Here is a 23,532-nt window from a genome sequence, read left to right on the forward strand (position 1 = left end):
CCTGAATTTCAGCGTCGACTGGAGACACAGATCCGAGCGCCATGGGGACGTGCTGCCCTAGACTGAGGCTCCTGTCAAGGGTGGTCTGGGATCTGGAGTCAAGGCCTCACCTCCTCCTGGCAGCTGTCAACTAGCCCTTAGCCTGGCACCTAGGTCCCCTCTGTCCTGACCCGCTCCCTACCCTCTCCCTCAAACCTTCAACCTGCCCCCCCACTGCACACCCTCAGTCAGGGGGTTCATGATTCCTGCTTAGCTGCGACCCTGGCCTTCTGCTCAGCTGGGGGGACAGGATCCTGGTCCATACTGCCAGCCCCTAATTGGGGTTACCCTCAATAGGTGAGAAGCCCCGACATCATGCCATGCTCCCTCGCCTCCCAAGCCGAGCCCTGCCCCTGAGGCCGGATGCCCTTGTTTATCTAGACAGTTGCCCAGCATAGCACAGCTCCTCATGACCATCTCTGGGGCTTGTGTCTGAATCAGTCCAGCCGCACCCCCAGAGAACAGACTAGCTGTCCCACCTGTCCCCTCATGTGTCAACACCTTCCCTCTGCTCCCCCTTTGTGGTGAGCTCCGGAGCTCCACAAACCTGCCTCGGGCGCGTATCACCCGTGTGGCTTTGGGCAACTTACTGGGCCTCATCTTCCTCATCTGTAAAATGGGTTCCTCTCAAAGCCACGAGGAGGATTAGCTGAGCTAATAAGTGTGAAGCCCATAGTAGGCCCTCAATCAGTAGCGGCTTATAGGGTTTCCATTTGGCATTACGAAAAGCTCCGGGACTAGACGGTGGTGATGGTCGCACAACACTGCACGTGGACTTATTGCCGCTGAATTGCACGCTTTAAAATGGTTAAACGGCAATTTTTTTGTTGTTTTGCATTATTTTACCACAATCAATCCGTCAACGTCCCTAGTTCTTTGCGCACTGGCCTGTCCAGGTTTAATATTTGCTTTCGTCTCCTCTTCCACCTTAGAACACTACCCTGACCTTGGAGCTGACTAAGACATCTTGTTTTTTCCTCTTCCTGGAAGGCCCAGCCCCCCAGAGGCCTTCCACAGGGCAGTCCGGCAAGGGGATGCAGCGGAGGAGGCCTGCTGGCCGTCCAACCATACTTCAAACCCCGTGGCTACAATTGGCAGCCTGAGAGGGAAGGACCCCACCCAGCCCAGGAGTTTGGAACGAATCCTTTGTTTCTCTGGGGTGGTGCTTGTCAGCAGCCGGGGGTCCCTCTCAGGGCCTGTAGCTAAGCCTGGTCTGGTGAACTCCACTCAATCCCGCCCTGGAGCCTCCCCCATCCACAAACGAGCCCCTCAGGACAACCTGCCTAAACCAAGCTCGTCATTCGTCACTTCCCCTGCCCTGACGGCCTCTTCCTTTGTCCCAGATTCCTACACCCAGGAGCGGCACTGTCCTTTCAGCTGGCCAAGCCAGAAACCCGGAGCTCACAGCCCTCCTTATGAGCCCACCCGGATACCTGGCACCCCAGACCTCTCTGCCACCCTTCCAGGGCCTACACGGACGGCCCGCGTCCATCCTCCCGAGGGTGGACGGTCCTGTTGGCGGGTGTGTGCACTTCCAAGCCTAAGAGGTAGGCAAGGGCAGGTGTTTGTGGCGGGGTGGGACGTCGGAAGAACTACGTAGGGGGACAGATCGAGGGGTGCCAGGAGAAGAGGGACAGACCCTGGGCAGCAGCCTGCTTAAGGGATAGGGGTGAGCCTGCTTGCAGCACCCTGAGGAGTGGGTGTTTCCCCCATTCCCGGCTTCCTGAGCGGAAGGCAGAGCCTGATCCCGGTCTCCCAGCTTCCGAAGGGCAGCTTTATGTCAGGTCCTAAGTGTTTAATCCTGTGTTTTCAGTACACCCCCCCACACCACTTAGCTCTCTGCTTTCCTGTGGCCAATGGCCGGGCTTATCACCAGTGGGGCCTGAGGCTTAGCCTGATGCCCCCTGGGAGGTCTCCAGCCAAGAAAAAGAAAGGATGGCGGGAGATCCCCACTGGGCGGCTGTGGGTTGGGTCTCCCTGGCTCCCCCACCCCCTCCCCCCACCGAAGGCCTAGCTCACACCTCAACTTCCTCCAAAGACTCAAGGAGCTGCTGTTGATCCTCTAGGCCTGACTCTGCCTTCTCCACCCCTGCTTCCCCTCTTCCCCCTGCCCCCTTTCTCCCTGGCCGAGGTCCCGGCCCGCCTTTCCCATCCCTCCTCCACCCTGCAGCCGGAATGAACTCTCAAAAGCACAGGCTGCCTCCCCGCTGACACATTTTCAGGGGCTCCCTCTTGCTCTCTGGACAAGGCCCAGCTGACCTCTCTCTGCCACGCCCTGCCCTTCAGGCCACACCACAGCAAACAGCACATCTTTTCCCTCCTGCGACGAGTCGGTCAGGCTTTTACGTCCTCGCATCTACCATATCCTCTACTGCTTCTTTGGCCAATTCTCCCTCGGGCACGTCCCTCAAGACGTGCAAGGTGAATCCTAACAGCACCCCTGACATCATAACGCCTAAAAGCTCCGTTGAAAGAGGCAACTTCAAGTATCAGTGTGTCAGATAGGCCTGGGTGCAAAACCCAGGTCGACTGGTCACTGGCTGTGTGGACCTGAGGCAAGGTAGTCAACCCCACGGAATTAATTTCTTCATCTCCAAGGTGGGCCAATAATACTGACGTCACAGAGTGGTCATGAGGTTCACGTTAACATGAGAGGCGTGTGGACCTGCCCGGCTGTTGCGGTGACCCCACAAACTCTACAGCTGCAGCTGTGACCATGTCATTATTATTTTCTGCATCCGGAAGGAAACGTAGGCAGTAGATTCCCAGCTGTAACAGGGCAGGTCTAATCCAGGACACGACAAACAGTGATTAGAACGGGCGCCGTCAGATGAAATGAGCACATCCCCACGGTGCCTGCAGGACAACTACGTTTTTGCAAAACCGGTAACGTGTTTTTGATGGAGGGAAGAACATCTCGAAGGAGATGGCCCAAGATGTCAGATGCGATGCAAATTTTTAATGATGTTATCTATTTATCACTTACCTATATTTCCTTTTTTTTTTTTTTTTTTTTCTGTAATGAGTGCTGTGGGTTGGCTTGATATGTTGGCATCCTAACCCCTTGGTACCTGGTATTGCGATCTTATTTGGAAACAATGATCTTTTCAGAAGGAATTGAGTTAAGATGAGGTCGTGTTCGCTTAGGGTGAGGCCTAATCCAATGTGACTGGTGTCCTTATAAGAAGAAAGAAGACGCAGAAATGCACGCAGGAAGAATGCCATGTGACTGGAGGCAGACGTTAGAGCAATACATTGACAAGCTGCGGAGCTCCAAGGATTGCCAGCAGCAACAGAGGCTAAGAGAAAGGCAAGGAAGAAGGCTCTCCTAGAGCCTTCGGAGAGGGCACGGCCCTGTGGACACGTTGACCTCAGATTTCTGGCCTCTGGGATTGTGACAGAATGAACTTTCGTTGTTGTCAGGCACCTGGTTTTTGGCAATTTGTTACAGCAGCTTTTGGACTTGTCTCACTTGAGTATTAGAAAGGGCCGAATGTCTTCTCTTTTTTTTTTAAGATTTTTTTTTTTAAGTAATCTCGACCAGCAACGTGGGGCTCGAACTCATGACCCTGAGATTAAGAGTCATATGCTCCACTGACTAAGCCAGCCAGATGCCCCCAGGTTTTTAAAGGAGGAGAAAGAGAAGGAGCGGGAGGAGAAGGAGGAAAGGCTGAAGCTTGAAGTGAATCTGCTAAGGGCTCAGCCCAGATGTGCAGGGAGTATTTGTTGAAGGAATAAATATGTCTCCGTCACACAAAGTCGTTCTTCTCTGTGTCCTATCTGGCTTCTTGCTCCTTGTGACCCAACCACCCCTTGTCATTGGTCATCCTTCACTCTGCTTCCAGCATAATCTCCCTGAAACACAAGTCACACTGTGCCACATCCCCCTTCAAGACTGTCAGTGGTTCCCAACTCCGTGGCCCAGCATCCAAGGCCACTGTCTATTCCAAGCCATTTTCTGGGTCCCCTCCCCTGCCCGCCCTGCGCAAAGACATCCGGGGATCTTGCTGCCCTGGCCTCACCACTCCGGCACTGTCACACCCCTGTGCCACCCAGCTAGCCCTCTCCACCTCTCCAAGCACCAACACTGCTCAGGCCTCTCAGGGCCGGAAATGCTGGTCAGAGGGCCAGTCGAGGGCACAGCCTCATCAGCTCTCCCTCCAGGAAAAGGGAACAGAGGGGGGCTTTTCTGGAATGTTTCCAGGCTTCTCTTTAGCTGGATAGGGGCTTAGTCTCCAGCAGGGGAAGAAACAGCAGATGTCTTCTGCTCCCACGAGTGACCCTGTCAGCCTTGAAGAATCACAGGAAGCAGTTCTGGGGACCTGCTAATTAGCCACCAATTCCCTCAGGTCTGGCAGGGGACTGGGAGGGAAGGGCCTTTGGATCCCCCTTGATTACACACTCTGGCCTCTTCTACCTTCCAAATGTCTTCTTCCTTTTCCTTCTCGATGAGCGGGGACGACAGGGTTCCAAGCAGAGAGGGGAGGCCAGGCAAAGAGAGCCCCACGTGCTCCCCAGTTTGGGTTGGCTGTAAACAACTCTCCTCTTCCCTGACTGGCCACGTTCTTGAGCAGGATTTTCAAGACACTTTAGCTGGGTCAGGGATTGCTTGCTTCTCAGGAACCAAAAACCAGTCAGGATGATGGGACTTAGTCGGAAGCTGGGGGACAACAGGGGACACAGGACCAGGGGCCACCAAGCTGCAGAGGAAAGTTGTCAGATACGCAGGTGGCCACTGTTTCTGTTCTCTCATCTCAGCTCACCTCTCTCAGCCCATCTGCAGCAGTTCTCTGATTCGCCTTGGGGATTAGCTCCCTCTGTTCTCTCCTCAGGGTCCCAAGTGGCACCTTTTGTTCCTAAACCGTACAGGGCGCCCAGGCCCAGCCAACGAATCCATTCTCTTCATAGTTGGAAGCAGGAATTTGCACCCAACAGCAAACGTGGGTGTCCCAGTTGTGTGCTGGGCACTGACTGGTCTAAGGCCTTTAAGTGGGCTTCCTCATTTAATTTTTAAAATAACGCTACAAGGTGAGTTATATTATTATCTTCATCATGGAAGGGAATAGAAGCTCAGAGTGGTTAAGTAACTTGCCTAGGGTCTCTCAGCATTTGAATGAGGGAAGTCAGTATTTGAACCCAGGCAGTCTCATTCCGAGGCCTGTGTCCTGAAAATGATTGGCCCCACTCAGCTTCTGGATTCATTCTCCTGCATCAGGTGTCCCTCCCTGGCCCAGTCGGCAGTGGCCACAAGGACAGGGTGGGCCACATAGCACTCGGCTGTGGAAGGAGGAGGGGACAGGGCTCTCCCCCAGAACGGAAGGTCCTCTAGGACAGAAACTTTCGTTGCTTTGTGCCCTGATGTACCCAGTGCCTAGAACAGTGCTTCGCACACAGTAGGTGCTCACAAATTGCTGAGTGAATGAGCACGAAGCAGCTTGGACTTGTTTCTGGCTAATGCGGAGGCAGAGTTAGATGTAGCCTTACTTGGACTACATGTGACTACCTCACCCTTAACTACAAGAAAGAAATCCTTCCTCTTTTGCCTCCTTGTCACCGTTTTAATCCAGGAACACCAACCCAAGAGTTCTGCCCAAGGCTGTGCAGTGGGATGTGAGTAGCCACAGAAAAAGCAGCAGGCTCTGTGCTCCGTGCAGAACAGTCCAGGTTAAATAAAGTGGGTCCTGCGTCTCCCAGAGTCATCATTAGCTGGAGCCCCATGACTTGCACGCATTTCTTCCCAACGTTGTTTGACCACGAAGCCTTTTCTGAAGGCGTCTCGGGGGCTAGTAGGATGAACAATACATTATAAGAACTGAAATTTCAATCAATTTTGTCGGGCTGATTTCGTTTGATTCAGTCTCTGGCTCTGCCCAGCTCCCCCGGGATGTGAAGGGCTTCAGAGGGAGCCCCTCTGCGGTGGTCACTCTCAGCCCACCCTCATTTAGCCTCACTTGTTGGGAATCTCGTCTGGGAAACCCACGTGCCTCCAGACCTCCTTCTTAGGCTCTGGTTGGTCTGGGAGAGGGACCTTCTCTTCCCACACTTGAGCTGTCTGGCCTCAACCCCTTCTTTCATGTTGTGGTTTCAAACGCAGTTATATTTCCCCCCGCAGGTTCTAGGCAGAATATGAAGCTGGAAAACAATTGCGGTAGATTGCACTAATTATTTCCATTTCATTTGATGAGCCTGAAGGTTGGGACCTTAGATTAGGATATGAAAATGAAAATTAGGCAACATCTTGTCAGTTAATGGGTTTCTTCAGCGCCGCATAGGCGGCTCCGTGCTCTGAAGACGTGCATCCTCGAAACCCTTTCTGGGCTTGCCAGACAGACATGCATCAACCACCCGCCGTGCCCCTCATATGCACAAGGCACTGGGGATCTGAGGCTGCCTGGGGATGCAGCTCTGCCTCTTGGCCCAAGGGCGTTCGCCTCCTGAGCCTTTCATTTCCTCATCTGCAAAGTGGGCATAATACTTCACTAAACAAGGAAAGCACCCGGTACATGGTAGGCCCTCAGGGAATGTTCTCTTTTCTTTGACCCCCTTACCAAGTTCTTTCTTGTGCAATACAGGTATTGTATTAGGGTGATAGAAAGAGCATGGGCCGGGGCGCCTGGGTGGCTCAGTCGGTTAGACGACCGACTCTTGATTTCGGCTCAGGTCATGATCTCACAGTTCGGGAGATTGAGCCCTGTGTCAGGCTCCACGCTGATGGTGCAGAGCCTGCCTGGGATTCTGTCTCTCCTCCTCTCTCTGTCTCTGCCCCTTCCACATGCACACGCACTCTCTCAAGATAAATAAATAAACTTAAAAAAAAAATTTTTTTTAAAGAGCGTAGGCTTATGGACTCTTAGCTAGCTGGATGATCTTGGACAGGTCACTTAATCTCCCTGAATCTGACTCCCCCTCTGTGGACTGGGGATTACAATACCATGTGGATAAAATGAGATATTACTCGCAGAGCCCCCAAAAGAGTATTGTTTAAACTTCCCCTTGACAACTCTCCTTCTCAGAACCAAAGCCGACTCTCTGTAGCTTCCTCTCAGGGCCAAGCTTGGGTAGAGCAGGGCAGCACGGAGGGAGGCTGCCCCTCCTGGGATCGGGTCTTCCTCTCTGTTCTTTCTCTCTCGTAGTTCAAAGTTCTCTCCCGCACATGCCAGCCCCCGGGTCTCCACCCCAAGCTCTCAGCCGCAGCCGGTCACAGAGAAGGCAGAGACGACCCCCACGGCCCAGCCAAAAGCTGCACCTCAGCCCCCAAACCTCCTTGGCTGCTTCACCATTACGCCTCCTTCTCTGTCCAGCGCCTTCCTGAACCCCTCTTTGGGTGTCACTTTTAGATGACAGTCTTTCTTTATCTGTCCTGCCCTCCTGGGAGGAGGTCTTGCCGTGTCCTGACTTTAGAACCATCGAGGCCCCGTAAAGTCACCAGGACTGTGAACCCATGAGCGCAGGCCTCCCGGACCCAGTGGCTCCAAGAGCTTCTGCTCCCCTTTGCCCTGCGACGTCACTGGAAGTGAGCTCTCCGAGCTTGTGGGCCTCTCAGATCCCCTTCTAACAATCTTTGTTCAGGTTATTCTGCACGTCACAGACGACAAGGCAGAACGGTCACCCCACGTCCTCGAGCCCAGGCACTGTTTCCAGCACTTGGGTTCTGGTCAGGAAATGTTCGTGAAAAGGTCAGAGGGAGGTCTTGGACCGGTGGCCTTTGCACAACAGCCAGCCTCTTCTTGTCGCCGGCTGATGTTTCTTTGCGAGGGGCTCCCTGGGGCGGCACTATCTGGACAGTTCCAGAAACGCATGTGGGGAGTCAGCCGGTGCTCCGGCTGGGAGAAGCATCGTTTGTGAGGCCGGTGTGGAATCCCCGCCTCAGGCACGTGTGCACAGCACTCCAGTGTCCCAGGGCATTGCCGGGTTAACAGGCTGGGACCATAGCCCCAGTGGGCAGAGGCCAGTGCCACGGGCTGGCCCGGCGGATGCATCGTAGCAGCTGCCGCCTCGGCAACATGCCAGGCCCAGGACCCACGGCCCATAAGCGCTCTCCACACATTCCCCCAGTGACCCCTCAGCGGAGGTGTCAGCGGAAACTAAAGCACAGAGAGGTGAGGAGATTGCTCCAGGTCACACAGCACTAAGTGCTGAGGATCTGAGCTCGCCTCTGCCTGACTCTCATGTCTGCCCTCCTGACCACATGCTTTGCAGCAAATAGGGCCGACAGAGAAGGGACATAGGACTTCCCACGATGCACGGAGCACAGTTAGGGGTTGGCACACCGTGTTGTTGGCACGGCCAAATCAGAAGAGGGAAAGCCACTGGGAGAGCAAGGCTGAACAGGGCCACAGTGACCCAAGGCCCACCCGATGTGTGTAGGCCCAGCCACAGAGGGGAGGGGAGCAGGAAGGGGAGGAGAGCCTTGGGGCTCAGGCTCAGGACGGGCTCAAGCCGGTGCTCTGGGTCCCAGGTGCACCTCTTGCTGGCTGTGTGACGTAGGCGTGTTCCCTCGCCTCTCGGAGCCTCTGTCCCAACACCTGCACAGCAGCGAGGTGATGGAAAGGGAGGAGCCCTCTGTTCAAAAGCGCCTGGCATGGCCCGGCGCAGCACCCAGCACCCAAAAGCTGATGGGCAAAGAGAGGGAGAGTCACCCAGCACACCTTTGCTCCCCTCTCTGCACGCTTCATTCCCTCCCCCTGTCCTTCCCTCCTTCCTCGCCTCCCTTCCCCTCTCCTTACTACCTTCCCTCTTTCCTTCCCTCCCTTCCTCCCTCCCTTCTTCTCCTTTCCCTCCTTTCTTCCTTCCCTCCTTCCTTCCCTATACCTCTCTCTCTTCCCGCTTTGATTTTCTCCCTCTCCACACCCCTTGTTGGAAACTTCTCTTCGGAGGCTCTGAAGAGCCCCAGTCCCCCTTCCAGGGCGGATCCCAAAGGCATCAACACACAGAGGCCTTGACTTCCAGGCCACCATTAGCCGGGAAGGGGGGGGTGGGAGCAATGCCCCGGGGCCCCTCCTGGGTGCTCTGCCGCCCGCAAAGGCCACCTTCCAGCAGGGCCAGAAAAAGCAGGGCTCCCAATCCCCCACAGACTAAACCTAGCAACAGTCAGGGTTCCTATGGCAACCCAAGATTTATTTTTAGTCCTACTTTAACATTAACATGATGTGAGGGGATCTGAGACTTACATTACTCTCTTTTAAACAGTACCCAAAAAAAGGAAAGAAAGAAAAGAAAGAACTCCTCTTTGTAAGGCAATATGAACCACTGGGATGAAACAAGACGAAGGTGTTTGCAGGCACTCATCTTGGGGAAAGTCAGCGGCCCCTGCCTCCTGTGTTGGGGGAGGGGGGTGGTTCCGGGATGGGGTGTGGAGGACGAGGGGTTGTCAGCCTCACCGGGTGGAGATAGCTGTGGCCCTTTGTGCCCTGAGCAGCCCAGTCACTTTGTGAAGGGTCTCAGCGCCTCCAATGTAGCAAGTGAGGGAAAAAAGGAAAAGCAGAATCAGGCAAACTAAACGGCCGTGCGACCTGGGATGCCAGCTCCTGGGGGTTGCAGCCAGATCTTGGGGGTCTCAAAAGGAAGCAAAAGGCTGGGGTCTGCCCCCCCCCAGAAGACAGGGGATCCACATCCCCAGGGGAAGTCAGACCCAGCTGGGCAGAGAGCAGGGGTGAGTTCAGATGGAGGCCGTGGAGAAGTGGTGTGAGATGTGGGTTCAAAACCTTGCTGGGCATCAGGCCACAGAGGTGCAGAGCCCAGTCCTGCCTGGAGGAGCTCACAGGTGCAGCAGACCAAGCATGGAAGGTGCTGTACGAGGTGCTCCTCCAAGAGGAGGAGTACCTGGGCTGGTTCTAGAAGGAGAATTGGGGATGCATAGCTACAGAGAACAGGGAAGGCCTTCCTAGGCCTTTAGCTGTATGGCTTGGGTTCCTCGCTCACAAAATTATCCTATATTGGTTGCTTTTTTTCTGTCCAGTGAGGGCTCCTTATCCCTCTGGTCATGGACAGTGGCCCCTGCTTCAACCCACTGTAGGCATGGCCACTTGAAATACTCCATCCCTGACCCGTGTGATTAGTCCAAGACATGGGCACATGACCCCAGCACCGCCAATCAGAGTCCTTCCCTGGGACTGAGCTACGGTCACCAGAAGAAAGCCTCTCTCTATTGGGGTGCTGAGCTGAAGCTTCTGAGAGCCTCAGCCTTGGCCTCCTGGAGACAGCACAGCTGTAGAGGAGAGAATAAAGCTGATGGGCAAAGAGAGGAAGAGACAGAATGTTCGTTGGCCACCACCCATGTTGCTTCCTTTGGTGCTGAGCCCTTTGGAGTAGCCTCTTCAATTCTCCCTTAAGCCAATTCAAACTGGCTTCTGTCTCTGACAGTTGGGCCAGCCTGACTAGTTCGAATGGTCCCCGTAATTTTGTTAACACAAGGGGATAAAAGCACCTTGTGAACAGAGAGAGAAAGGAATGACGTTTCTTGTGCTTTCTATGTGCCAGGCACCACGTCGGAGGATATTTTCAGAGTCTCATAACCATCTTGGAAATTAAATATGAGTTATTACTAGCAAGGTGCCTGAGCCCCAGAGAGGCAAAGAAACTTGCCCAAGGGCACACAGCCAGCAAATGCCACACCTGGATTGGCACTGAGGTCTTTCTGACTCCTTGTTGAGCTACCCGATCTTTCTTTCCCAGTCCTAGGGCAATGGCCCCAGGGCTCATTGCGTAGATATAGCCTGTGGTTCCCAAAGTGTAAATCACGAACAACCTGCACGGGAAACACACGGGTGGTGATTGCAAACAGATTCCTGAGCTCTCAATCCCAGACTTCCTGGATCAGAAGCCAGTCTCTCCAGACTCCTTTCTGACCCCAGCACCCCCACATCTCCCAACCCCTACCCACGTCCCAGCACCCTGTGCTCTGGCCGCATATCCCGTGCCCCACCCCCCGCCCCCGAAGCACACCGTGGACTCTGTGGTTGCCATGCCTTTGCTCATGCGGCTCTCCTGCCTGCAGTGCCCTCCCCTCTCTGGCCGCCAACTCAGCTGACATGTTGCCTTTCTCGCCATAGCTTTCCATGGCTCCCAACACGCCTCTAACCCAACACACACACGCCTGGCTCTGACCCAGGCAGAATTTGTGGCTCCCCGCCCTGGCTTCCTGCAGCTGCCCCTCACACCCCATCCTGTGCCTCTCTGCCCCCAGCACTTACCTCCCAGGCTGCTATTGTCTCCCTCCGGCTCCCCCACCCCACTGGGAGCTCCTGAAGGGCAGGTGTTAGCACAGCGCCTGGCTGATAGCCACATCCATATGTGACTGGTCTGCCTGGGACTCTGCCTTTGGAAAGGGCCGAAATTCTCTACTCTTGATGCCGTGCTTTTTAAGAGATTAACTTCCTTTGCAGTTTCTTATGATGAATCCCACTGGGGGCCAGAAGAAAGCTTTGCACGGGTTTAAAGACATAGGAAAACCAGGCTTCTGCCTCGTATGAGCTATGTGACCTTTAGGCAAACGGCTCTCCCTCTCTGTGCCTCAGTTGTCTCATCTGTGCAATGGAGAGAACAACAGCACCTCCTGGGTTGTGGTGGGGCTGAAGTAGAGATGGTCCCTGTAGGATGTCCGCGTTCATCACCATCACCTGATGCGAGCTGAGACAGAGACAACCGTCAGTCCCCTGCGGCCACACTGGGACACCCCTTTAGACACTACCTCATTTGATCCTCTTGACAGACTTAAAAGGCAGAAATGTTACTATAATTACTTAACAGATGAAGAAACGAAGGCTCAGAGGGGTCAAGTGACTTGCCCAAGGCCACACAGCATATAAGGGGACAAAACTGTGATTTGAATACAGGCTTATTGTTGAGCACAAACTGATATTACGCAGATGTGACTTCAGAACCCAGCTCTGTTCTTCGCTGGCTTTGTGGCTGCAGGCAACTCATTTTACTTAATTGAGATTAATTGAGATCTGCAAAAGGGGGTTATTATCTCTAACTTGAGTGAGATTCGCGGCTCAACGATGATTGCTTTTCCCTCTAACAAGCTACCCTCTCAGCTGGCAGACGTGCAGGAATAGATTGTTCCCCATCTCCTGGGCTCCCGACAGGTCCCAGTTCCCAGGCTTCCTTCTCAGGAGTTGGGCTGGGAAGAGAGAGAGAGGGCTTCCTCTTTCTGAGCCTCGGCCTCCTCATCTGTAGAATGCAGATGGTGATGGCTTCCTCCTGGCAGCCATGTTGTTCCATGAGACGACTTAGCCCAGCGTCACCCAACCCAGTGAGATACCCGAGGGCACTGTGTCCAAAAGCCAGGCCACCGAGTAGGAACACAGACTGCACCCAGAAACACAGCCCGGGATGCATTTTGCTCTGAAAAGAGAGAAAGGGAAATGACAGCGAAGGAATAGAGAGAAAGATATAGAGGGAGGGGAGCCAGAAAGAAGGATGCATGGGGAGCAGGGTTGAAGGGCTGCACTGCCCAGCAGTGAGCTGGCTGAAGATCACCGTCGGGGGGGACCCCAATGTTTATTGTGTCTGCATTTCTACAAATAAATCCCTCCTCATACCTGCTCCACAAATGCTTAGGAAGTGTCCCTCACTCACAAATGTTCAGACATGCCCCCCCCACACACACACACTCTGCTTTGACCACATGACTCTTCCTCCTTCTGCTTCCTGTCAGGTTGGGTCACTCTCTTCTCAATCCTCCTCCTTCCTTATTGGACCCCTGCCTTCTGCCTTTCCTAGGAGCCAGGGCACACTGGTGAGGGATGCTTCTGATTTCCTCCCCAAAACCTTCATTTGCATTTGAAAGACCAGGAGGGTCAGAGGGACTTTTGGCCACACAAGCGGAGAAGTGGCAAAGCTAGGACCCTGACCCGGGTCGGCCCCTATCCTTAAGTGCTCTGTTCTGCCGCCTCCCTGGACAGGACGGGTCAAGGAGTCCACACTAAAGGGCCATATAGGGCTAAGGCGGGATTTACGTCCCCCGTCCCCCTCCCCCTTAGACCCAGAACCTCAGCGTCCCCACGCTGCCCAGGCACTTGGCCACAGTGAAAGATGATCTGACACACTCATTCACTTCTTTGCCTTTAAAGGAAATGCCCAGTAGACAGCCCTTCTGCTCGGAATCGAGCACAAATGGTAGGATTTTAGGCACTCAAGAGAGAGATGTCTTCGGGTCAGGGTGCCTCTGAGAAGTCTCCCCATCGCATATGATGAGCGCCTACCCTTGAATGGACACAGCTAGCTCACCCCCACCCCAGAAGCGGGGAGAGGGCCTGGCCTCTCGACTGGCTCCAGCTGCTCTGACAGGACAGGTGGGTGGCGCTGGGTGGGGGCCGGAGAGAAAGCAGATCTCTGAACCCGGGGGAGTGTTTCCAGCAGGGCTTGGGCTGTAGTACGCCCGCCTCCAACAGTTCCCTGAGCAAGGAGCTTTCTAGCCAAAAACCAGGGGACTTTTCCATCTGGACAATGTCAGACTCTTGTCTAATTCAAGCTCAACGTAAACGAGAGGGAGCGGGAATGGGGGAGCTCTGGGTGATAAATTGGCAGCTGGGGGAGGGCTAGGCTCCCTCGAACCCACCATGAGCAGCACTCCCCAGGCTGAGTCTCAGGGCCCCACCTGGAAGGGGAGCCAGTGGACCAGACCTCGGGAATGTCCCTCTCAGCTCTGCACATCAGGACACCCCTGGTTTAAAGGGCAAGTTTCCTGTGGCAGTGGTGGGGGCGGGGGGCGGCACAGGAAGGATGGAGAATGTCTAGCAAATTTCTGATCCTTGGAACCAGGAAATCTGAGGTCTCAATGAAGACTGGAATATGGAGGCATGATAGATGACCCAAAGAAGGCTATCAATCAACAAACAAGGAATTTAGAGGCCAGGGTGTCCTCTCTTCAAATCCCATCAGCCAGTTGCCATGTGACCTTGGGCCACCCAGTTCTGATCCTCAGTTTCTATCTCCTCCCCCACAGCTTGCCCTGCCATTCCAGTCGTCAGGGGCTCGCTGTGACTTGTGTGCACCCAGGGGACTTTTGTCTTCACGGTCATGGCTCTATAAAAATTTATTAAAAATCATATTTTATGACTGCACTGGCATAAAGATGAAAGTATCCAGAGTAGATTATATTGATTATTTTTATGACTTTACAAGAAAAGAGCACCTTTTCTTTGGCCCCTTGAGGCCTTGAGTGCCCCAGGTGCTATATCTATGGCTCCCGGTGGACATCAGTCCTGGGTCCTGTGACGTTTCTAACATACAAATATGAAATTTCATATCAGCTATTAAATCAAGCTTAACACACCAGGAGAATCCCTCTCCTTTGAGTATTTTGGGGAAAGCCCTTTTGGGATCCACATGTCCTACAGCAGGATGGGGCTTGGAGGCTGAGGGTCTCTGGGAGTGTGGATGGGTCTGGATTAGATCCAGTAAGGCAGGGGCCTGCTGACTTGTAGCCCAGTCAGATCCAGGAAGCCGGGCAGCCTGAGTTCCCAAAAACCACACGTCTGATCTAGGCACATGTGGAGATGGGCCGAGGACCCAAGGTCCTGCATGTCTGGAGTGACACCAGGTCTCAGCCTTCACAGGTCAAGTCTATCTATGCTACCAAGTGCCTCATGTATATGACCTATACGTTTGAGGGCAGGACTGACATCCCAATTTCCAGATGAGGAAGCTGAGGCTCAGGAAGAGCTTACCCTCTCCTTCCAACTTTATCTCCCTGGTTTCTCTTTTAATCTAATAGGTCCCGGTACCTCCTGGCAGTCTTGCTTCTGGGCCTTTGCACATGCCAATTGTCCCTGCCAGGAATGCCTTCACTCATCCCTTCCATCCCCTACTTCAAGGCCAAAGTCCAATCCCACCTTCTCCAGGAAGCCTTCCCTGGTTGCTTTCGCTCCTTGTGATCGTCCTCTCCTTTGAACTACCTGGACACTTTCCAGCTATACACTCATGCAACCTAATAAATGTTTACCATGCATCCACCCTGGACCAGACCCCTTGTTGGGCTCAAGGCGCACAAGAGTAACTCGGTGGTAGGCTGCAGTGAAAGGAGCTCCCATCCTATCCCGTTGTGGGGGGTGAGAGCCACAGGCTGTGATAATGCAGGGATCCAGGATTCAGGTGGGGACATCCTGATGCTGTGAGGGCTCGGGGGGAGAGAGAGCCCCTCCTCCCCCATCTCTCAGGGGGCTGACATCTGAGCTGGGTATGGAAGGATCAGCAGGCATTCACCTGGCCTGAAGGGAAGGAAAGACGAGCATTCTGCTGAGGCAAGGGGGGAGGGAGGAAGTGGTGATGGAAGGTAGCGTAACAGACAGGATCCACAAGGTAACCTAAGGCACGCTCAAGCTGGGTCATTTGAGGGTGTTTGCAAAGGTGTGGGCAGGGTGTGGGGAAACCAGCACACTGCCGGTCACTGGGAAAGCCAGTTAAACCTCTAGGCAGCTCAAGGGCTAAGGAGACAAGATAACCTGGGTGCAGGGGGCTGCCTGGATGGAAGGCCTGCAGAGAAGCAGTGCCCTGACCCCTGCCAGGCTCCTGCCAACTAGCCTCAGCTGGAAAAACCATTTCATGGGAAAGCTGCTGATGGAGACCATGCAGGCCAGCCTTTTTGGGGTCCAGTCCAGGGAACAAGGGTGGAGAGCAAATCCAGAGAGACAAGGAACGAGTGGAGGGCACTGGGCTCGGCTGCAGAGACCACGGGGCCCCTCTGGAGGCCCCAGTCCCCTATTGTTCAGCGAAAACCCAGCTCAGGGCTACCCTGGGGTCGGGGACACCTCCCTCCCTGCCCATCAAGGCTCAGATCCTTGGTAGGAAATAGCTGTTTCACTGGGTCCTATCTCGTTCCAGCATTGTTAAGATGTCACTGAGTGTCATCTGAAAATAGAAACGCCGCCCAGGCCTACCATGGAAACGCTTTTGCCTCCCCGACTCCCCACCCGCCTGCGAATGGAAGCTGCTGTCACCCGAACGCCTGTTCAGCCACCAAGAGAGAGCTGGTGCTTCCTGAGAGTGCCCGTGCACCAAGCACCGGGTCCAGCTCGTTACAGACGTGATCACATCATTTTATAATCACCAACTCTCGGGAGCAGCGGGATGCTGAGGGTCAGGGTGATGGTAATTTGCTCAGTGTCACAGGCTAATAAGTGAGGGGGCTGGTCTCTGCATCTGATTCCAGGAGCCGGTTTCATGAGTTCTCCAGGGAGCGCTTGACCAGGAAGCCGACGAACTCACGAGCCCTTACTTTTTCTTCCTCCATCTCTTCATCCGATCAAATAATCAAGTATAGGAAGAGCCAACATTATTTGAGCTGCCATTGTAGGCCCAGCTCTGTGCTGAGCTTTCTTACACGTTCAGGTCTTACCTCCATTTTATCAGTCACGAAACCGAGGTTCAGAGAGGTTAAGCAACTTGCCCAAAGACACACAGCGATGAAGAAGTTGGAGCAGGACTCCAAGGCCGGAGATCCCCATGCCCACCAGCCAGGCCGTATGCCAGGCTGTGTCAGACAGCCTTGACCGATGTCTAGGCCCAGGGCTCAAGGCGCTCCTAGGGAGAATTTGGTAGTCTTTTTCTTGGAAAGCTGTTTCGGAAAACTCAAGCCTGGTCACCCCTTTCTTCAAAAGAGGCCAAGCCAAGTGGCGGTGGGGTGTCCTCACCTCACTGTGCTCTCATGATGGGCCAGCTCACCTGGCCTCTGTGAGGGCCCACTTCAGTGGGGAGAGGGGCCCTCGGGGGATAGAGCTGCTGAGGTGCCCAGCCTTGCTGTCAGTTCCTGGGGAGCCTGGATGGAAGAGGCTGGCCTGGTTCCTTCCCTCCCTGGTTGTCCTGGGTTGACCTGTGTCCCCTTGAAATTCATATGTTGACATCCTATCCCTCAGTACCTCAACATGGGACCTTGTTTGGAGATGGGGTCTTTACAGAGGTAATCAAGTTAAAGTGAAATCATCAGGGTGGGTCTCCATTAGGGTAGGGAAATTGGGACCGACAGACATTTTCAGAGGGAGGACACACACGTATGACACCGCCCCCCCCCCCCCCCACACACACACACTCACACACAGAGAACACCAGGAAGATGCTGGGGAAGAACCCACCAGAAGCTAGGGGAGCGGCAGGAACACATTCTCCCTCGTGGACCTTGGAAGGCATGAATCCCCCCCCCCCCCCCACACACACACCTGGATCTCAGACTCCCGGCTGAAGAGCTGTGAGACACTACATTTCTGCTGCTGGAATGACTCCGTTTGTCACGCACATCTAGCAAACCAAGGCATCAGCCTTCCCTACGAGGGGAGGCCTTTGCTTGCCAGCAGTCTGCGGCCCCCGGCCCCTGGCAGATAAACCACCGAATAAGTGACATCCCCATCCCGTCCTCCTGCCGGCCGCTGAGGGTTACTTTGGCGACTGCCCTCGTTTCTCAGGTGGGGAAGCAGGAAGAGGGGCCATCTGCCAGGGTGTGGCAGGCCTAGGATGTAGACCCAATTCGCTCCTCTTTGGGGCTCAAATACATCACTGCCACGCGCCTCTGCTTTCCAGGAGGAACAAAAGTGGCCACCGAGGCACGGGTGCCTTCACTGTCTGGACAGCCACTGGCCACTGGTGCACCAAGCCTTTGTGGAGCCCTCGCCGGCTGCCATGCCAGGGCCCGCTGGGCTCAGGCCGGCCACGAGCCCCACACCCTGGAGTTTCACTTCCTACAAGGCGCCTGAGGCACCAGTGAGGTGTGCCCTGACCCCCTATAGAGCAGGAAGCCTCCAGAGAGCCTTCAGCCCAGTCTGCACCCCTCTCCCCATCACAGCCTCCTGCTTCTCACCACCCCCCCCCCCAACCCAGGGCGGGAGGAGCAAAGGAGACAACGCGTACAATCCGTTTGGTGCAGTGCTGAACATACAATCCATGCTCAGTAAGTGGAGGCTACCATTATTATTGTTATTATGGTTATTCGTGATTATTAGGCGCCCACATGGCAAGGACGGAGAAGGACAAGAGCGCGACCCTGGGTTCAATGCCCGGCTCTGTCTCTTCGGGCTGTGTGACTCTGGACAAGTACCCCACCCCTCGGAGCCTCAGTGCCCTCATCTGTACAGGGGGGATAACAGCCCTCACCTCGAAGAACTGTCAGAAGAAGTGGATGAGGAAGCATGTATGGAGCTGCCTGGTAGCTGGTTGGAATGAAAAAGCAAACAAAGACCATCTCCTGCTGCCAAGCTGCTCCCCTCCTCTCGGGGAGCATATCGAACAGAACGATGCAGGTGAAGGCCCCTGGCACAGAGCGGCTGTTCAGTAGTGTTCGAACCTGAACAGACAAGCCGAGTGTTTGTGGAAGATGTGTGTTGGTGTTGCACGGGCGTGTGTGTGTCCCTGTGACGCCATCCTCTGGCCCAGCTCCTCTGGTTCACCCACGCATATGGCGTATTATGCTTCTGCTCAGGGGACAGATTAGGAAAGAGATCTGGCTTATCTTTCAGGGGTGACAAGGCCTGTCCCAGGCCCTGCCTTGCAGAGGATCCACTTGCCAACAGCAACCCCCAAGACAAACCTCCGGGGAACCCCTGGGTGCCGTTCTGGGTGGGGTGAAAAGCGGGTTGGTGTTCTCCTTGCTTGTTTGTTGGGTGTGTAACCTCCCAGGATGGTCATCTGCTGCTTCTGCTGCCCGGCCCGGTGGGTGATAAGCACAGGAGAGGGGAAGATGTTTGTCATCACTCTGTCTCTGCCCCTGGTCCTCGGGGCCCTCCCCTAGAAGGGAGCTGGCCCCCTGTCTGATGGGAGCTGGGAGGAGGGGGTGTCCTCAGTGTAATAGATGGTGATACTGAGCCCACAAAGGAGGCACAGTTCATAAGAAGCTAAAGCAGCAAACGGACCCAGGACCTCTGATTCCTGTGCAGCTGGCTTTCTGCTAAACTCCCCTCTGCACAGGGAGGACCAACTGGAGGCTGGAGCTGGGGGTTACGTGCTGTCCTCCTTCAGTTACTATGGGGCAGCAGTCCCACTGCCCCCAGTGGCAGAAACGCCAACCATCTGTGTCTCCTTAGCACCTGAGTCCCTGCCATCAGGGCCGAACACCCTGATGGGGGTGATGGGGGCCAGGAGTTGCTGGCCGGATGCTCTCTTTGCCCCAGCCAATCAAATGGGTGACCGTGGGCTTTAATCACGAGGGATCCAGAGTCCGGCCCCTCTTTCCGCCCATATCCCCCCGCTGCCGGCACCCCGCTCTTGCCTGGTTGGCTGCCAGAGCCTCCACGCTGGTCTCCCTGCTGCCTGCCCTGAAAATCTATTCTCTGCCCAGCAGCCAGTGGGGCCCTTCCTTCAGAAACATAAGGCAGAGCCGGTCTCTCCCGGCTCAGAGGCCTGCGATGGCCCCACCAGGGCAGAGTAAAGGCCCTGTGGTGGTCTGCAAGGCCCCTCTCAGACCTCTTAACCCACACGCCTCCCCCCACTCTGCTCTGGCCCCGCTGGCCCCTCTGCTGCTCCGTCAGCCACTAGCTACATCCTCTGCTATGGCTGGGCCCTGAGCCTGGATCTTTCTCTTCCCGGCTGCGGGCCCGGCTCCTCTTCCAGGATGCCAGGATCATCCCCGGCCCCCACCGCCTCCTTATTTCAATTCGGCAACTGCTCCCTGATCCCTTGCAAGCCGGATCCCTTTATCCTGTTTTTCTGTTGGCGGTTTAGTTTGGCTTTGTTTCGCCCGTAGCCCTTATCACCTAACACAGCACGTAACTTCTTTATCACCGTTACTGTTTGTTGCCCATCTCTGCCAACCCTGCCTCTGCTGCAGTGCCAGCTGCTGGAGGGCAGGGGTCTCTGTCCCGTTCACTCATGTGTCCCCAGCACCTAAAACGGTGCCTAGACCCTAGGAAGGAACTCGTGAATATCTGCCGAAGCAGTCAGCGAATGGCCACAAGAGACAATGTGGCTGGGTGGAAAGAAGGACTTACTAGGAGAGCCCCAAGGCGAGGTGTGACAGAGGCCTCTAGGGGGGGTCGCTACAGGGTTCCCTCGTGGCTGGAGGCCCAGTCCCACAGTCTCTCCAGGGCTGTCTGCTGCCTATGATGAGACCACCGCCCCCTCGAGAGGGAGAACCTCTGGAGATTCTCCTTCCACGTGGAAGGAAAAGAACGGACTCTGGAATCGGTGGGACCTGGGCAAGGACCTCGGCTTCTGGACTGCCTTGCTGTTGTTGCCTCGCTGTTCCTCGTCTGTGAAGTGGGGTGATGGCTCCAGCTCAGGGAGGTGTCAGAGTCGGCACACCCATTATTGCCCCCGTCTTTGCCGGCCCGGCACATGCATGATCTCACTCGGCAGCGCAGGGGGAGCGGGGGACTCCTGTCGTTTCCGTTTTACAGTTGAGGAAACCAAGGATCCGAGGGGCGGAGTCACTTGTCCAAGGTCACACGGCAATGGAGCACACAGGGACGGAGCTGGGATCGGAACCCAAGCCCGTCAGATTCCAGGGCACCCCCCAGTGGTAATGTACCTGGTTAGTGAGGGTAACTTGGCCGGTTCCGCACATACACCACGTCCTCTAAAATCCTCCTCAACCATTCTGAGGTGTTAAGTAATATCATCATCCCATTTTATAGGTGAGAGGCGGGGCAACTTGCCCATCATCCCAGAACTGCCAAGAGGTGGGAGCAGAGGCTTGAAGGCAAATCTTTCCTGAACAGCAACTATATAAGTCGGATTTCCCCAGGATGTGAGGCCATGAGGGGCACTGCTGGGCTAGCTCGCTGCTCTCCTCTCTGTCCCTCGTGGGGTCAAGCGTAGGCCTGTGTGGCTGGCTGGGTGGGGCCCTGGTGGTGGAACTCACGCCCAGCCTCACCTGGTCTAGGTGGCCAACCCCTTCCTAGCGGCCTTCTCTATTGCCCCTGGAGCTCCCTTGCTGCATTTCTAGTCTATTCTTTATCTTTCTGGTTCCTTGGACCAAACCAGGATGTGAAGGCCACTCCCCTTCTCCCACCAACACTAGCTTAGGCTCACCACCGTCTCCTCAGGATGAAGACTGCCCTACCTTGTCTCTCTTACTGCCTGTTCCGTAGATCCATTTTAACCAGCTTATGGCGGACCAGCAGACTTCTTTGTCACCGTGGCAGAAGAGGGGGAATGTAGCTGGCACAGTGCTTGGCACTCAGTAGGCGCTAAATAAATGTCTGGCCCTGCCAACCTCTATGCCTTTCTTTCCTATCTGCCTCTCCTGGGTTCTCCTTTTAGCCTCACTGTCCTTTTCCCTATTCCTGGGCAACATTAAGCTTGTTCCTACCCCAGGGCTTTTGCATTACTGTTTCCTCTGCCTGGTATGCGTGTCCCTAAGATCTCCAACCTCATTGTCTCCTTTCTGTCATTTAGGACTCTGCTCAAATATCACCTCCTCAAAGACGCTTTCTCTGACCTCCCAGTCTAAGGTTGTGACCCCCCAGCCCTGGTAGCTCTCTACCAGCTGTTTGATTTTCTTCATAGTATTTACCATTTTCTGAAATCACAATATTAACATTTATATTTTCTTTGCCCTTCTCCATAAAGGTTTAGCTCCATGAGTTCAGGGACCTTGATACTCACATCTGCCCCTATGTCCCCAGCCCCAGGAGCCATGCCCAGTCGGTAGGAAGCAAGCTCTAAGTATCAGACCAGCACACAAATGAAGAAACGCAGAAGTTCTGAGGGTATAATGTTACGTCCGAAGTGGCTGGCCTTGAGAGAAAATAGTTCTTCGAGATTTTACCCTTTATTTTCTTAAAACTTCATGTAAGTTTTTCATTTTGATGCATTCTCTCTGTGTTTGTGTTAATTTTTTTAATGGGTTTTTTTCCCCTCAAAAAGATGAGGAAAATTATTGAATGCTCTGGGAAGATGGATGTCATTTCTCCTACATCCTTGTGAACCCTTGAGCTGTGCTGGAGAATAATGGATCCAGCCCAAGTCCCGGCCAAGTACACAGACTCTGTGTGGGTGAGGCCCTGCCCATGCGGCGTAGACTGGACCAGCCATTTGGGAGGACAATTTGGCAGGATCCAATTAAATGGAAAATGTTTCGACTCAAAACTGTGGTGAATTGATTGCAAAAAATGGACTCAATGCTTCCCCTCCCCATATCCATATCTTTTGCAATGTGTCTTACTTACCACTCTTCTTATCAAGAGGTGGATTTTATTTCCCCATCCTTTGAGTCTAGGTGGCCTTGTGACCTGTTTTGGCCAGGAGAACAGATGGGGTGTGCCAGTTCTGAGCCCAGGTTTCAAAAGGCCCCACTGTCTCTCTTGGACCCCCTCCTCCACCATGAGAACAAGCCCAGCCTGATCTGATTGGGGGAGAGAGGCCATCTAGAGCAGAGATGAGTTGTCTCAGCTATGGCCATTCAAGACCAGCCGGCCCCCAGCTAACCTGCCAGCTGACCTCAGACACATAAGTAAGCACAGCCACAACCAGCTGAGCTGGGACTAGGGCTATGGAACTGCCCAACCACCATATTGATGAGTGAGAAAGAATAATGATTGTTGTTCTAAGTCATTAAGTTTCGGCTTGTTACACAGCATTATTGTTGGCAATAGATAACTGATCCAACAACCTGATGGCTCCACTCCCTGGAATCTGCCTTGAGAAACACACACATGGCAACAAAGGAGGCTGGGACAGGATGTCAGCTGCACCACGGTTTGCAACAGCCAACACTAGAAGCAAACATAAATATCCCACAGCAGGGGAATTGATTCACAGACTGATTCATCCTAACAGTGGAATTCTAAGTAACTGAAAAGAATAGGACAGATCTATGTGTCGTCACGTGGCAAGTCCTCTAAGACAGTCTGATGACTGGAAAAAGCGAGCAGAAGAATAATTTGTAGAGTATTATATCATAAATGATATAAATAAATGCTGGATATTTACTATGAGACCATGTCTACAAATATAAAAAAGGGCCTTTGAGGAGAAGCAGAGGGATTAGGAAGGAGCCGTTGGTGTAGTCAAGGGGGTCTCAAGTCTCACACAAAATGGCTGGATATTCTTATCAAATGAATTTATTTATTTACATATGTTGCTCACATAATGAACAATTCAAGTTTAAAAAGTTAGGAGAGACAGAGATGATGGCATATGGTCCTCGAATTCCCTCCCAACTTTCCATGGTCTCCTCATGAGAAAGTCCAAGATCTGGTTCAGAACTCCCCACATTTCATTTTGAAAATCCCATGAAAGGTGTAAGCCTGTGAAAGATGCTTCACATTAGCAAGCACCAGAGAAATGCAAATTTGAAACCACAATAAGATACCACTACCTGCCACCTGAATGGCTAAAATTAAAAAGATTGCCAATACCAAGTGTTGGCAAGGAAACGGGCAACTGAACTCTTGGACATAGCTGATGGAAATGTAAAATGGTACAACCACTTTGAGAAAAGATCGAGAAGCTTCTTTTTTTTTAAATTTACTTTTTAAAACTTGTTATTGAAGCATAGTCAACACACAATGTGATGTTAGTTTCCGGTGGACAAACATAGTGATTCAACAAGTCTATACGTTA

At 53.8% G+C, this 23,532-nt stretch overlaps 1 long non-coding RNA gene across 2 annotated transcripts; it reads left to right on the plus strand.

Moving 5' to 3' along the window:
- Positions 1-899: 899 nt before the first annotated feature.
- Positions 900-22,056, plus strand: LOC123610568. Of its 2 annotated transcripts, none has more exons than XR_006718204.1 (2): positions 900-1,586; positions 15,868-22,056. It is a non-coding gene; the product is annotated as an uncharacterized LOC123610568 (long non-coding RNA). The 2 variants fall into 2 exon arrangements; XR_006718203.1 differs by lacking the exon at positions 900-1,586 and adding an exon at positions 13,162-13,337.
- The last annotated feature ends 1,476 nt before the right edge of the window (positions 22,057-23,532 follow it).

Source organism: Leopardus geoffroyi, chromosome A1 (assembly GCF_018350155.1).
Source record: "Leopardus geoffroyi isolate Oge1 chromosome A1, O.geoffroyi_Oge1_pat1.0, whole genome shotgun sequence".
Lineage (NCBI taxonomy): Eukaryota > Metazoa > Chordata > Mammalia > Carnivora > Felidae > Leopardus > Leopardus geoffroyi.